This window comes from Zonotrichia leucophrys, chromosome 4A (genome assembly GCF_028769735.1).
Source record: "Zonotrichia leucophrys gambelii isolate GWCS_2022_RI chromosome 4A, RI_Zleu_2.0, whole genome shotgun sequence".
In the NCBI taxonomy this organism is placed as follows: Eukaryota; Metazoa; Chordata; class Aves; order Passeriformes; family Passerellidae; genus Zonotrichia; species Zonotrichia leucophrys.
This window is the reverse complement of record NC_088174.1, coordinates 2,364,052-2,378,476: the sequence shown is the minus strand read 5'-3', so window position 1 is coordinate 2,378,476 and position 14,425 is coordinate 2,364,052. Positions and strand designations below refer to the sequence as shown.

The 14,425-nt window shown below is 45.4% G+C and overlaps 1 protein-coding gene across 1 annotated transcript in view; it reads left to right on the top strand.

The window, feature by feature from the left end:
* Positions 1 to 14,425, top strand: part of NEXMIF (neurite extension and migration factor) — a 167,899-nt gene that overhangs the window by 946 nt on the left and 152,528 nt on the right. The gene's annotated exons all lie outside the window — the stretch shown is intronic.

The following is a 14,425-nucleotide window of genomic DNA, read 5'->3' as shown; positions in this document are numbered from 1 at the left end:
GAGCGGTGCGCCTGTGCGAGCCGAGGCCTCCTCAATGAGCCTCTTGCGGGAAAACAAAACGGCTCCGCGCTCCTTCCATCCTCCCGGAGCTTTTCCCCCCGTTTCCGCCCGGCGTTTCGCTCGTCCCCCCTGGCCCGAAACCTCTGTGCAGCCATCAACATCCTGGTACTCGGAGGTACCTGCTGGCATCGCTGGAGCGGCGTGGTACTGCGGTAACACCGAGCCCGCGGCGCACGCTGCTGCCAGCGGGGCTCCGTGTGCTCTACACACGCTCCTGCCTCTCGCTTTGCTGTTTGAAAATTAATTTTTTTTTAGGTGGTGTGCGTGTGGTTTAGTAAAGGAATAATACATAGGCTAAAAAAAAATAATAGCGGCAGCGCTCAAGCAGGTAGGATGCGATTTAAAGTCACTTCAGCTAATACCCCATGCAAGACTGCATTTGTTAAGGTATGTGAGCTGTGCAGAAGGCAGCAGTCTTTAGTGAATCACTTTGGAAAAACAAATACTTGACAAAAGAAGCAGACCTGCTAAATGGATAACAATTATGTAAGCCTATAGTAGGTTTTGATGTATGTCAAGTCTGTTAAATAAATCAACCTGTTCAGTGAATAAATCTGCTCTGCACCAATGCCTTATTATAAATTTTTTAAGGAGAATAAACCTGTGTATTTAAGGCGTTTTTAGTGATGTGAATCTCGTGGCCAAGCCCCATAGCTGCCAGTGACACAAGACAAATCCGTGGGGAGGGTGGGGTGCAGGAGCGTGGGGAGGGATAAGGTGGATATTAAAAATACACAAAGATGTGCATAAGGATTCCTAGTGATAAAATTCTCACTGATCCATGTCTTGATGGAGTATTTGCTTTGCAGTGGCAATGGCCCATACAAAGCTACATTGATTTAGCTTGCTCTGTTCACGATGGCAGTTCTGGTGAATAATTATTTTCCCAAAAGCCCTAACCAAGGGAAGAAAGAGAGTCCCTGCTTGGCCTACACAGTAGTACAGTATCTTTGAAAGCGCGTATCCGGCTGCAAATAAAGAGAGCCAGTTCAAGTGTTACTACACTCAGCAGGAATAAAAGGGAGGCAGAAAAGGGGAGCACCCGGCCGCCTTCCCCGTGTGCCTCGTCCCCCTTTCCCTCTCTGCTCCTCTGCTCAGCTTTGGGGGCAGGGAGGGGGATTTTTGTGGGTTTGTTTTTCCTTTTTTTTTGTGTGTTTGCTGTTGCCTTTTGGAGGCGAGGCTCTGGCAGCCCACTTAAAGGTTGAGTTCTGAATGCTGAGGAGTCTCTTTCAGATTGAAAGAAAAAGAGAAGAGGTTGTGGCCAGTGGGTTTTAACTTCCAAACTGGGACAGGGAGCACGCCTGTGTGGGGCAGTGCCTCGGTGGTGCCCTTCTCTTTTGAGATGCTGAGGCCTCGTGGATGGTTTGTGATGGGTCACGTGTGGATCTTTTCCGTGGCTCTGCAAAGAAACGTATGAAAAGGCTCAAATGTGCTTGCAGGACCAAGAAGGCCCCAGGCTTGGGGAGAAAGTGTTCCCAGACAAAGGGTCTGGCTCAGGTTGGATCCTGGGTGTGGGATGCGAGGTGCATTTTTTGGATATTAAGGCTTTTCCATTGTAGCAGCAAGCCAACCGTGCTGCTTTCCCCCAGCGCAGCAGTGAACCATCCCCTTGAAGTTTATGCCCCGTTGCAAACAAAAAGCAGCATTAGGAAATAATCTTCTCCTTGGGCAGAATCCAGGGAGGAGAGCCATGGATGCTCCAGGTCCTTGTGTGGGGGCTCTTTGATGCTGCCACTGCTGAGTTTGTGTTTGGCCCTGAGAGAGGCTGGGTAGCCTGGCTGTTTACCACAGTAAAATTGCTATTCCTTCTCAGTAATGACAGCTTTTGGTCTGTGAGGGTATTTAAAAAAAAAAAAAATCTATTTTGAGGATTGGGAGCAAAATAATTGTTATGTAATCCACCTGTTACGTTCAAAGTCCTGTTTTCCACCTGGGAGAGGATTGCACTTTTTTGTTTTTCTGCTAGATCTTTGTGTACTTTTAGCCCCGCTTGAGTTGGCTTTATAATCATTACCTGTGTGTACAGTCAGGTGCTTGACGAGCCTGATTTTGTGGATGCTGCCAGCAGTGAGTAAATGAGGCATGTGGCATAAAACTGAGCAAACCATGTTTTGTTGGAACCTTGCTCTTCCCTCTTTTCTCTGAGCTGGTGGTTCACACCCCTGGTGTCACCTGTCACCTGTGCAGGGGTCTGAGCTGTTCCAGCACAAGGATCCACCTGATTTCTTACCTGTATGTGCTGTGAGAGGTGTGGTGGGATCTCAGCCTTTTGGGGTTTGATTTTAGGGCTCCTGGGTGCTGTTACAACCAAACATTAAATAATTGCCGTGTGTTGTGTCGTGTAGAAAGCAGTGAAATTACAGATGCTGAAGATGATGGACTGCCTTGAGCATCCAGGTGTGAGGATTCACCTGAAGGATGCAGGAATTGAGTGTAAAACCTGTCCTGCTTGGTGCCACTGCTGACACGAGGAGAAGTGGGGAGGGTTTGGGGAGGCTGAGCCAGAGGGAAGCTTGCAGGAGGAGCCCTCAGCTCTGCAGATGGGTGCTGAACCCTTCCCCTCAGCACACTGTCTTGGGAGCAGCCAGGGGATGGCTCTGGTGCTCTGGACTGCGGTGGTGGTGCTGGGTGGATTTTGTTTGCAGTTCAGGGGAGTAGCATGTAATCTGTGTAATGCTGCTTTTGTGTGCCTCTATTGCAAATTGATGTCTGGGGAATGACATGAAGCAAAGGCTCTAGACCAGCGGGTCTGTGATATTTTTGTAGCAATGTCTTTTTATTCAAAGCAGGTGTCATGGAGATCTTTCATCCCAGGATTTCTTTCATCCCTGGCGTTTGTTAGCTTGTGTTAAAACTTTAAATCTTGAGAATTTCTTCTGTACAGAAGGTGTTCCTCATGTTGCTCTGGCATGGGCTGAGCTATGATTATGCAGCCTCCAAAGAGTGACACGGATGAGGTGGATCTGTGTCTGCAGGGCTACGTCAGCCCTGTGAATAATCCAGGCACTGGCCCAGTGCCCTCCAGTCCCAGGCAGGGTCTGTGCCAGCCCAGCTGGAGGAGCTGCACTGGGATCTGGGGCTCTTGTCCCTGGGCAGAATCTTCTTCTAACCCTTAAGCATTCAGGAGGTGATTTATATTTGCAGTCTTGTTTCCCTTTAAAAAAGCTTTTGACTACGAGATAACTGATTTGCTTAATTTACCCAAGCTCTCGTCTCGATAGTCTCCCATGATGGAGAATTCTGCTGGCTAATTGTTGCCTTTCGCTGATCTTATGCACATCTTTGTTTTGTGCTGCATTTTCAGAATGGGGGTGGATGTGTCACTAGAAGTTCCTGATCAGTCTCCTTGTGTTCATTCCCTGCTGGGAAGGTGGACCCACAGTCTGCTGGCCCAACAGCATTGCTCCTGCTTGGACCCCAGCTAATTAATGTACCCCTGGAGTTTAACACCTTTCTGAACTGTCCCTGTCAGGACTGTGATCTGTCTCTGCTTTGCTTTCCTCAGGCATCAGACCAGGTGCCTCTGTTAAGAGGGAGCTTGGGGCCTGGTCGTGGTGTCCCTTGAGTGGTGTTGCAGTGCCATTCTCTGTGTCACTGGCGTGGCAGAGCTCACACGCCAGGCCTTGACACCAGTTTGGGGTTTTTGCCAGTTTATCAGCTTCCTCCTCTTGCTGCTGGGGGGTTTGTGTGGTGCAGAAGGGGCTCCTGGTGGTGGGTTTGGTGTGAGGGTCCCTTCCTGCTCTGTGGGGCTGTTCCACTCTGCTCCACTGAGGACCCTGAAGACAGGAAAGTCAGGATTTCTAAAATAACCCCAAAGAACCAGAGCATTTTCTGCCTCTGCTTTCCCCTGGGGTGGGAGCTCCTCACACATTAAAACCCAACATTGTCACTGTCCTTTTCCTGAAACTGCTGAGAAGGTGGTGGTGCAATGAGACTCTTACATTTTTGAGGGTGTTTGGACGCTCAGATGGAGGTTGTCAGGAAAATGAGCTCCTGTGCATCCTGCAGGACCTCAGGAGTGCCAGGATGTGTTTGAGGTGCTCAGAGCTCCTTGGCTGCTTCATTCCCACCATGAGACCTGGGGAGGGCTTGGGCACAAATTCCCAGCTCTTTCCTGCTTCCAGGTGAGCTCTCTGCCATGCTCTGGAGCTGCTTTTGGAACTCTGTTCCTTATTAAAATAAATCAGATTCCTTTCCTTGCACTTGGGAGGATTTTAATTGTCAGTTGCAGCACAGGGGAACCAAAGGTGGAAAACACAAGTTCTGTGGGTGAATTTTGTTTCCTGCACAATGTCCCAATGAATGAGATGAGTCTTTGATGGAGGAGAGAAGCTGAAGCCTTATGAAGGGCCTGTTTATTGGCATTAATTATTTTTTATTAGTTACAGCATCCGTAGTCCGTTGGCAGTAGAAGAGCCCAAAGTAAGAATATTAATTCTTCAGAAGTTTTTCAAAGCTTGCATTTTTCATAAGAAGCTTGTGAAGCTTCAAATCTAAAGCTTCCAAAGCCTTTTTTTTTTTTTTTTTTATTCTTCAGAAGTGCCACTGAAGCTCTTTTTTTTTTTTAAATTTCTTGTATTTTAGCTGAAACTATGAGTTTTACACATGGAAAAAAAATGAGTTCTTTCCCATCCGCTGCATTGGCCCCAATTTTCAGGTCCCTGGCTGGGTCAGCTAAGCCCTGTGCAAGCATCAGCTGTGCTCTGCAGAGCAGGTGGGGACACTTTGCTCCTGCTCCCTGTCCTTTTTCCCCTCTGGTTGGGGTTTTGAAGCACAGATGGGTGTGAAAGGTGGATTTGTTTGTGACTGGACAGTCTGGACAATACTTGACCTTCACAGCTGTTGAATAACTTCAGAGAAATACTGAATTGTTTCATGGGAGTGAGGATGGCTGGGAATTTAACCAGTACAGAGGGAATCTGCTGTCTGTTTGGCCAGCAAGCAGCAATTTTTTATTTTATTTTTTTCTGGTAGCCTTGCAAGGTCATGTTTTAATAGTCTGAATGTGAATTTAAGGGTCATGCTGGTATTTCAGTGGTAATACAGATGGATGCTGGATCTTATTTCATGTTGCTCCAGGGAATGGAGCAATTAGTAATCTTGGCTCTCTCTGAACCTCGAGGGGGAAAATGAAAATTGCCTTTTTCAGGGTGGTCACTGTTCTCATTTGCATGAGAAAACTGGTGGGGAGTGGGGTGATTTTAGCTACAAAAAGTTGTGGTGTGGGTTTTTCTGTTTAACGCATTACATGGACAGGTTAATTCACTGCCAGCTGTGGCAAGGTGGGTGGAATTTTTGGGAAGAGCAGAAGGGAAAGTGCTGCTGACCACAATCTTTCAGCTCACATTAAAGCAAACCAGCAAACCCCAATCTCCCTGCCCCCAGTGGCTCTGTAGGGAGCAGCACACAATCATTTCCCATGGTTTGTTTGTGCCTGCCTCTGAGGAAATCTCCTGTATCAAAATCACCTGTCCATGCAGTGTGAGACAGACAGAGATTCATTCTGGAGCCCATGGAGCATCCAGTGCCAGCTCTGCAGGGATTCAGCTGCTCTGGCACCAGCTGAATTGTGCCATGGGTACAGAGGAGTTCAGAACAAATAATTGTCCTGACCCTGGAACCTGCACTTACTTAAGTGTCTCATTTGTCTGGTTAGTTTGGTGGAGAGGGTTTGTAGTGCAGGGAGAGGAGTTTTGTGTATTGTGGCTGTTTTTTGGTTAATTTGGCTGTTCCTTTGGTTCCTTGCCTGCTGCTTGCTGGGTTTGGGCACTTACCAGCAGCAGCTTTTTGGGAGGTGGATGGATGGGCAGCCCACTGGGTTCCCAAGCAGCTTCTGGTTTGAAAGAGTGAATTTTTGAAAGGCTCGATCACTCAGCATCACAATTTATGGCTGTTTGAGGCAGCACAAAGTTGTGTGTCAGGATTTCCATTCAGGTTATAGTTTCTGTGCAGTGCTGAGCTGAGAACCACGTGCTCCTTACAGTTCTCCCTTCTCCTGCAAAGGGTGTTTGAGCTGCTGCTTAATCATCAACAGGGTCTGGTGCTGATTCTGGCCTTTGGGAGCATTTCTGGCTCTGCAGGAAGGATGGGCACTGGTTGTGCTGCAGAGCTGGAGCTCCTCGGTGCCTGATGTGTTGGCTCTTCTGGGAATTACTGATCCTGACTGCTGGTGTGTGGAGTTACAGCTTCCAGTTCGTGTGCTCAGCAAACCCTGGTGTCTCAGGTTCTCTCTGGGTTTTTTCCCTGTAAACTACATCCTCCCTTCCTCCCTTGTTTGTGGTGTTCACCTCTCCATGCACAATCTGTGTATATTATCACTAGGATGAGTTCAAGACTTCCTGAAGGTTGGTTCAGGGGTGCTTGGAAGCATCTTGGATTAATTTGGGAATAAAAACAAAACAGCCTCAATGCCAGCAATGAGCAGGAGTGGAGGAAGGTGCCTCCTAGGAAGGGATTTCAGTGAAAAGTGCTGGGGAAAAGAGGAAAATGCTGCCTAAATTGTGTTTTGAAGCTTTTTGGCTTGGTGTGGTATGGGAAACTCTTCATCTGCATTGTGATCAGTGAGTTTGTGCATGGTGGAGTCCAAATATTGTATCAGAAATGCTTAATGAATGTCCTGTGCCTTAAAGCTCATGGGAAGGGGTTATGTTCCCCATTGCAACGTGCAGGAAACCTAAAATACCTGAAATCTGCAGCTGACAATAACATTGATGAGTTCTCACCCTGCATACCTGGGCTGGTGTTAAAACAAAAGGCACTTTAAGGATATTACAATATTTACATAATCTATATGAAGTATATTGTATCTGTATAATACATCATCATATTTAAGGTTATTATCCTGTCTTATATTCTGTTATTCAGGCCTGGGCATTTGCTGAAGGGGCTGTGTTAAATCACTCCTACATTTGTGAGGCTCAGGTTGAAAACCTGATGTGTAGCTCAGAGTTTAGTCGGTATTTTTGTTATTTTGTTAATACCTTCATCCCCCTGCCTGCATTTTTGGGTACAGCCATACCCTGTGGTGGTGCCTGCTAAACTTGTTATCTGTGGCTGGTTCAATAATTTCTCTTTGGGGCAATATAAAGCTGCTTAAACATAAATGACAAGAGGGGAGCAGAGGGGTTGGAATGAGCATTTCCAGGTCCTGCTCAGAGCCCCCAAATGTTTCACATCCTGCTCTGTCCATCCTTGAACAACTTCTGTGCATTGCACGGCAAATGGAAGTCAAAATAGTTTGTTTGATGTTATTTATTCAAATCTGGAAAGGATGGTTGTGCAAAGACCAAAGAAAAATGGTTTTAGTCTGACAAATGCCAAGGGTTTTTGTTTTGTTTTTAAAGCCCAAACAAACCCTTTGGGATCCTTGGCTGGGTATATAATAGCATGAAATACACCATTCCTTTCATTCTGCTCCCTAAAAATCTAATTTTTTATGCATTTAAAGTGGGAGTTGAGGCAAAAACAGAGTTTAGCTCTGTTGACCTATATTTATGAAAAGAGAAGGCTTGCTAAGCATTGCAAGAAAAGAATATATAGTGCTGTTGGTATACTCTGACAAAATGTACACGCATACTAAAACCACTTTTGAGATTCTTCATCTTCTTACTGAATGTTTAAGCCCTTTCCAGCCAGATTCAATCCATTTTTGCAGTTCATGGCTTGTGTATTCAGGCTGCCATTAATGGCCATGAGGCATCAGTGAAGGAGGGCAGCAAAACAGGGAGGGTGGTGGTGCTGAAACCCTCCCTGATCCCTGGGTTTAAAGGTGAACTTCTTCCCCCCTGCCTCCTTTTTGTTGTTTTGTTTTTTAATTCAGCCCACTCTCTACAAAGTGCAGTTTAATGGTTATCATGCTGCTTGTTGCATAACTGTGGCACAGATGTTATTTTTTTGTAATGTTGCCTGACATATTTAAAAGGGAAAGAGAGGAAGGGAATTTATACCCTTTGGAGATGAATATGTGGAGCCTATTAGTCTTAAAAAAAGTGTGAAGAGCTAGTTAGAGCTGGAGCTGGCACATCTCTGAAAGGCTGATCTGTGGAGTGCAGCTCTTCAGATAAAGAATGGAGGTGTTTTATCTTCTGGGGTCTGTGTGTGTGTTACCAGACAGCCTGAAACCCAAACTTGGTGGGGTATGTAATGTTTAGGCACACGATTAAAAATTTTATGGAACCAAGACCAAATCCAAATGCATATTTAATAAAATGCTCTCCAGAATGAAGTTGTATGGGATAATCACTGGTGGTGCTCAGAGTTAAGGATGTGGAGATGAAATGCCTCTCTCAGCATGGGCAGTGCTCAATGTGTGTTTATTTCACTGCAGCTGCAAACAACACCTTTAAAGTTCCTTTCTTATGAAGCTTTGACTGAGATAATACAGTTAGGAGTACAGTTTTAGCAGAAGGAAAAAAAAATGCATTCAGGCCTACATTTCTGGGTGGAATAGGCATGAGAACATGAAATCATCTCTTTTTGGCATTTCTAACAACATAAGAAGTTCTAAAATAGTAGAAATGCAAATAAGTAGAGTGAAACTGGTAGATGCTGTATTTATATTTATTTATGTATAATAACAGAATGCCTGGTGTTTCAGATCAGCACAGTGTGCCTGGATTCTCAGAGTATTTGTTTTATAAACAGGGATAAAGCTGCACAACCCACCTCTCCCTGCTCTACAGAGGAGCAAAGCAGCTCACAGGGAAATTAATGACCTGCTAGAAATGCCGTTGGGAAGGGAACCCCAGAATTTTGGCTTCCCAGCCCTTGTTTGAGCCTGTCGGGATAATTGGGATAAATTGATAAGGGGGAAAGAAGAGAGAAGAGGGAGATGTTACACCCATTGTCATGGAGCATCTGTTTGAAGTTGTGGAATAAACATAATTCAAATGATTCTTCTAAAAAAACTTGAAAAAAACGCAGGTGAACAGTTATAAAAACAAACAGAATGAAACCTGAGAGTGTTTTTGACTTGTTTCTTGCCTAGGGCAAGACATTTAGGTTAGTTTTTATTTTGCTTTTGTTCTGCCCTTTTTGCCCCTCCCCCTCGCTGGATTACCTACTGCAGGAAAGAACAAATTATGCAAAATAAATCCTAAATTACAGTTGGAGGAGGCAGGAGGGTAAAATCGCAGAGGCTCAGGTGTAAATTGGAGGGCAGTGCTTGTGCTGGGATTTTCTTCCCCAAGGATCAGATGAGGTGTGAATTTATCCCTCAGCTCTGGGGTCCTGGGTCAGGGAGGAGATGTCTCACCCTGCTCCTTGCTCCATCAGAGGCAGGGACACAGCTCCAGGAGTGGGAATTTTCTCCCTTTCCATTCCATGCAGTGTTTGGTGTGTATGGTGCTCTGGAAACATCCTCTTCTGGCTAAGGGAAGGATGGAAAATAAAATACAGGGCTGAAATAGAAGGTTGGTGCTGATGCAAGCTGTGTTTACTTTTGAAAATTCAGTTTATTAAACTCAAGGCTGCAGAACTCCAGGGATCAGTGATGCTGTCTGAACATCACCTTCCGCACCGCACAAGCAATTTTTCAAAATTACTTTTTTAATTAAAAGTTGTATCGGTTTAACGCGAGTTAAAGGAAAGTTCACAGGCTTAGCATCGTCTGAAACATGCTGCAGATTTGGGAAAGAACCCTTCCCTGCCTTCTGAAAGTTTATCCAAAATAGTGAATATGCATGGGAAGAGAGGGACGTCTCCTCCTGGGCAGGGCGAAGGTATTTATTGATTATCAGTCCAGCTCCGCTCCCATTGCCTTCAGAAGGAGCTGCAGAGCAGCAGAGTTGGAATATGAACATAAGGAAAACAAGGAGGACTCGAGGTGCAGCAGAGGAAAGTCAATACAGAGCTTATTTAAATGTCAGCTGCCTGGCAGAGCTGTGCTCAGATCAGGGCTGGGCTGCTGCTGGGGCAAAGCCTGCACAAGGATATGGGGAGCAGGGAGAGGAAATGCTGACTGAAAATTGCATCTGGCAATTAGCTGGGAGCAGCTAATTGGAGAAGTTGTGTGGCTCTTGGGCAGGGGAAGCCCGTGACTGTGCTTGGTGGGCGATCTGATCCATGTTAACAGTGTTATTCATCAGCGCTGCTGACAGCGATAAGTGACACCCATTACAAATCTGTTTACTACCTCTAGATAATGTATTTAGTTCCTGAACGTATGTGCAGGGTAGGGAGTGTCTGTGAGCACAGGATTTCTGGAATTTTATAGAACTATAGAATATCCTGGGGTGGAGGGGACCCACGGGGACATTGAGCCCAACTCTGAGCCCTTTGAATCATTTAAAATCACATTGACTTTATTTTCCCAATAGGTCAGAGTTGTAATTCTGTGGCATTTACCAATGTAAGGGGTTTTGTATTTGGGGAGAGCTTGAGCAAAAAAATGACTGATTTGTAGAAGAATTGCCTGATTCTGAATTTCATGGCCATTTTTATTTTGGAAAGTTAGTCACTAATTACGTGCTGTAATAAGAAGTAGTTTTATTACTGTTGTGCCAGAAATAAAATTAGTTTGAGCACTCTCACGAAGGAAACATTATTGGAGTGAACCTCCAGGATGTTGCCCTTGGGGGGTAATGGTTGGACTTGGTGATCCTGGAGTTCTTCTCCACCCCAAATGATTCTGCACAGCCCTCGGCGTTTTGGGCAGGACTGGAGGTGAGAAGGATGGGGTGCTGTAGCTCATTGCAACCCAGCCAAGTTTCCCTTTATTTTGTCAGCCTCCTGCTTCGCTGTGAATGGAGTTTGGTGGTTTGTGTGCAGGGGGGAGAGTGCCTTGTGCTTGTGAGAGCCAGAGCACTCACAGGCGGTGACATCCAGCCCGTTCCTGGCAGCGTTGGTTCCTTGGCACGGCCAAACTTTGTCTCAGCCCTGGTCAGAACCTGTGTGGGGTACCAGGTGCTTGCTGAGGCCAGGGAGACCATCGGAGCAAAGGGCAAAACAAACTGCTTTGGATGTGTTTCTTTGCCATCTACATCAACACACAGCAACTCTGTGCTCTTACCAGCCGTCCCTCACAGTCTCACTGCCTGCAAAGGTGCATTTGCTGAAAACACCCCAGCCCTGCACGTGATGCTGTCCTGCAGGGAGAGCAAACAGCGAGTGCTGGGCTCTGTTTGCACTCTGTGATGCTCCTCTGAGCAGAAGGGCTCCCACAGAAGACACTTTGTTGTCCACAAGGGCAGGTGGCCACGCTGGGCAGGCAGGACTTTACAATTAGGTGGGATGTGAAGCAGTGAGCTAAAGTTGCTGTCCCCCTGTCTGGCATTGGCTTTTATTTTCCAAAAGGTGTGATGACAGCAGAGCAGTGGACAAGGGAAGTAGGTTTGCATTTAAAATACACAGGAGGTCCCATTGAGCCAGCCTTGACTTCTCTCTTGGCCTGTAGCAGTGCCATCACTTTTCTGTCCTGTTCACCCCACTTTTTTAATGGGATTATTAATATGGATGTGTTTGCTTCCCTGAAAATCAGTTAAAGTTGGAAATTGTGTTGAAGAAGTCTCTCAGTACTGCTTTAAAAATTTAAAAACCTTAAAATTTTAAATTAAAAAATGTAAAAACTTCTTGATTTCTTTACTAAAAAGAAGTTTAGCTCCTCCTCTGCTGGAGTTTCCTCCTTGCATTTTTCCTGTTGCTTGTGTCTGGTATCCCATGGCTCTTCCAGTCTGCATCCTGCTTTATAAAATGTTACATTTTATCCTGTATTGGAGAGTCAGATTTTCAGTATGTATCTTATTACACAGAGGGGGAATAGGAGGCAACCTTCAAAATATGGGCTGTATAACTTCTTCCCCTTCAGATGACATAGAGCAGTTCTCATGCTTAATTGAAAGGTTCAGGATTCTATTTTCAAGACTTCTATTCCAGTGAAAGGTGGAGAGCTCTTTTTGCAGATTACTTGTGGCCAGGACTGATTTCTTGTCCAAAAATTAAACTCCTTTAGCAGTTTTTTCAAAAGGCAGCTGGGGAGCCAGTGTCAAGAGGGGGTCGAGTTGAGAGGAGCACTTTCTGTAGCATTTAAATGAGATATTTCTTGGAGGGGATCCTTGCCAGGGGGGTTATCTGTAGGTGGTGTTAAAATCCTTGGATGTTCCTGGAAGTTGGATTGAAGATGAAGGGAGGGAGCAAGGATGTGAATGCTGGGAGGAGTGAAGAGTTTGCTCTGGCAGGGCAAGGGAACACGGCACCTTCTCCCTTACAACTCTCACCTGCAGCCCATGCTTCTTTCCCCTCATGGAATTTTTGGTTCTCCTTTGGTTGTCTTTCCCTTCAGTATCAAAGCTGCATCCCCTGAAGGTTGTCTTGGTGCCTGAGTTCACCCAGGGAATGAGATGAAACAAGACAAACTTGGTTCTAATCGCTCTCGTCTAATTCTGCTGCATAATGGAGATGAGCAGTACTTACATAACAATATCCTGGGATGTTAATAGATTTAATAACCCAGAAAGGTGGGAAGAGGTTCTGAATTACCTACAAAATGGCACCTAACTAATGAAGTTTACGGGAAGCTCATCTCTTTGAAGGAGAGTCAGATGGTAGGAGCGAGACTTCTGCATATGCTCAGAAGAGGAGACAAAATGAAGCTGCCCGTCCTAATCAGAATAAAACTCCCATTAAAAATAAGTTCTGAGGTGCTGTTGGATTATGCCAGCAATACAGGGCTTCTAATTCAAGTCTTGCAAAAATGTAAACAACACAGAGTCCTTTAGATTAAATCTTTTTTTTTTTTCCAAGTGTTGATATGTTCCAATCTTGGGGATTAGAACTCTGTATGTGCCCAGCGAAAACAATCGGTTCATTAATGCTGTTTTGTTAGACCTTGCCCCCCTCTTGCCATGGTGATAAGGGACCTTAATTAGATCCCAGAACAAATGCTGGGGAGCTTGACAAAAAGGAGAAACATGGGGAGGGGGTGGAGAAATGCTGAGATGTTGTTAGCAGATACATGCAGAGAGCTGCATCCTGCAGAGGAGAGCGTGCTTTATGGAAAACTCTTTATGGAAAACTCTGGATTTCCTTCCCAGGAATTCCCACAGCCTGTGCTGCTGGGCTGGGAACATCCATGGACAGTGTGTGGGACTGGCCCTGGCAGCTCCCTGCACATCAGGGCCAGGAGAGGGGACTGTGGGTTAAAAATGTGCATTCCTGAATCTCTGCTGGTGCTTCCCATGGGAAAGGGTCAAATCATTGGATTGAGTCATGTGTTGGTTGTGAACAAGAAAATGTCTGTGTGGGGAGGCTTGGAAAGGGAGAAGGAGGAGAATTCAGAGGATTTTTATGAATGCATTCAGCAGAGAGGGTGGAGGCAAAAGGGAGGGAATTGTGGTGCTAAACAATGGAAAGGAAGGTTGGCACATAATCTGGGGAAAGGAAGAGAGCTTTCTCTGAGGAGCAGACCTCCATGTGGTTTCAAAAAAGCAAGCATGCAGAAACATGGACGTTAAAAATTAAGAAATGCTGGGTTATTCTGTTTGTTTTCTATTATTGGGTGCTCGGGTTACACCTTCAAAACTTCCTGTGCCATCGTTGGAGGTAGAACATTAACTTCAGGTTAAAATCCCAGCTTCTCATTAACTGCATTTCCAGCCTGAAATCAGAGGACTGTGGCTATCAGCTCTCATACCTTTGTCTCCAGTCTTAAATTACCTGCTGCCTGATTAGTTGTACTTCATAATTATTCCTTACTTAAATTACCTTTCCATAAAATAAGACTGTCTCTTTGAGTCTCTGGTAGGAAGTGTGTTTTTCTGGCCGTGAGACAGTTGTTCTCTGAGTAACTAATTTATTAATTTATTTTTATTTTCATGTCAGGTTTTCTGTATCACAGTGACATGTCTTGGTACACAGGTGAAGATGTTTCAAGTGAAATTTATTGCATTACAAGATGATGCATAAAAGCCAACCCTGTTGTCAAGGTCTATCAAGCAGTTTAAAGCTTGGAATTGGATCTCTGTCTAGCCTAATATTTTAGAAACTTTTAAGTAAGAACAAGGTGTAATTCCTCTATTTTAAAAAATAGGCCTCTGCAAAGCATGCATCAAACCTGCCAGCATTTTAGTAAATATATCAAAAAGCAAATTCAGGTGCCTGTAGACCTACATCTCATTTAAGCACATTATAGTAGGTGCTAAAGTAACGCTGTGAGAGGCAGGTGTTATCTCTGAGCAAACACAGAACTGTCCATCAGCGCTGATGGTGTGGGAGTGCCTCTGGGTGAGCTCCCTGAGCTCCCTGAGCCTGGCATGAGCTGTGTGGCACCAGAGGCTGCTGGGTTTGCTGTTCGTGCCAGTTCCTGCTGAGCTGCTTGGGCTGGGACAGGGGTGGGTGATCAGGAGTAAAAAAGCTCCAGGTTATCAAGGTG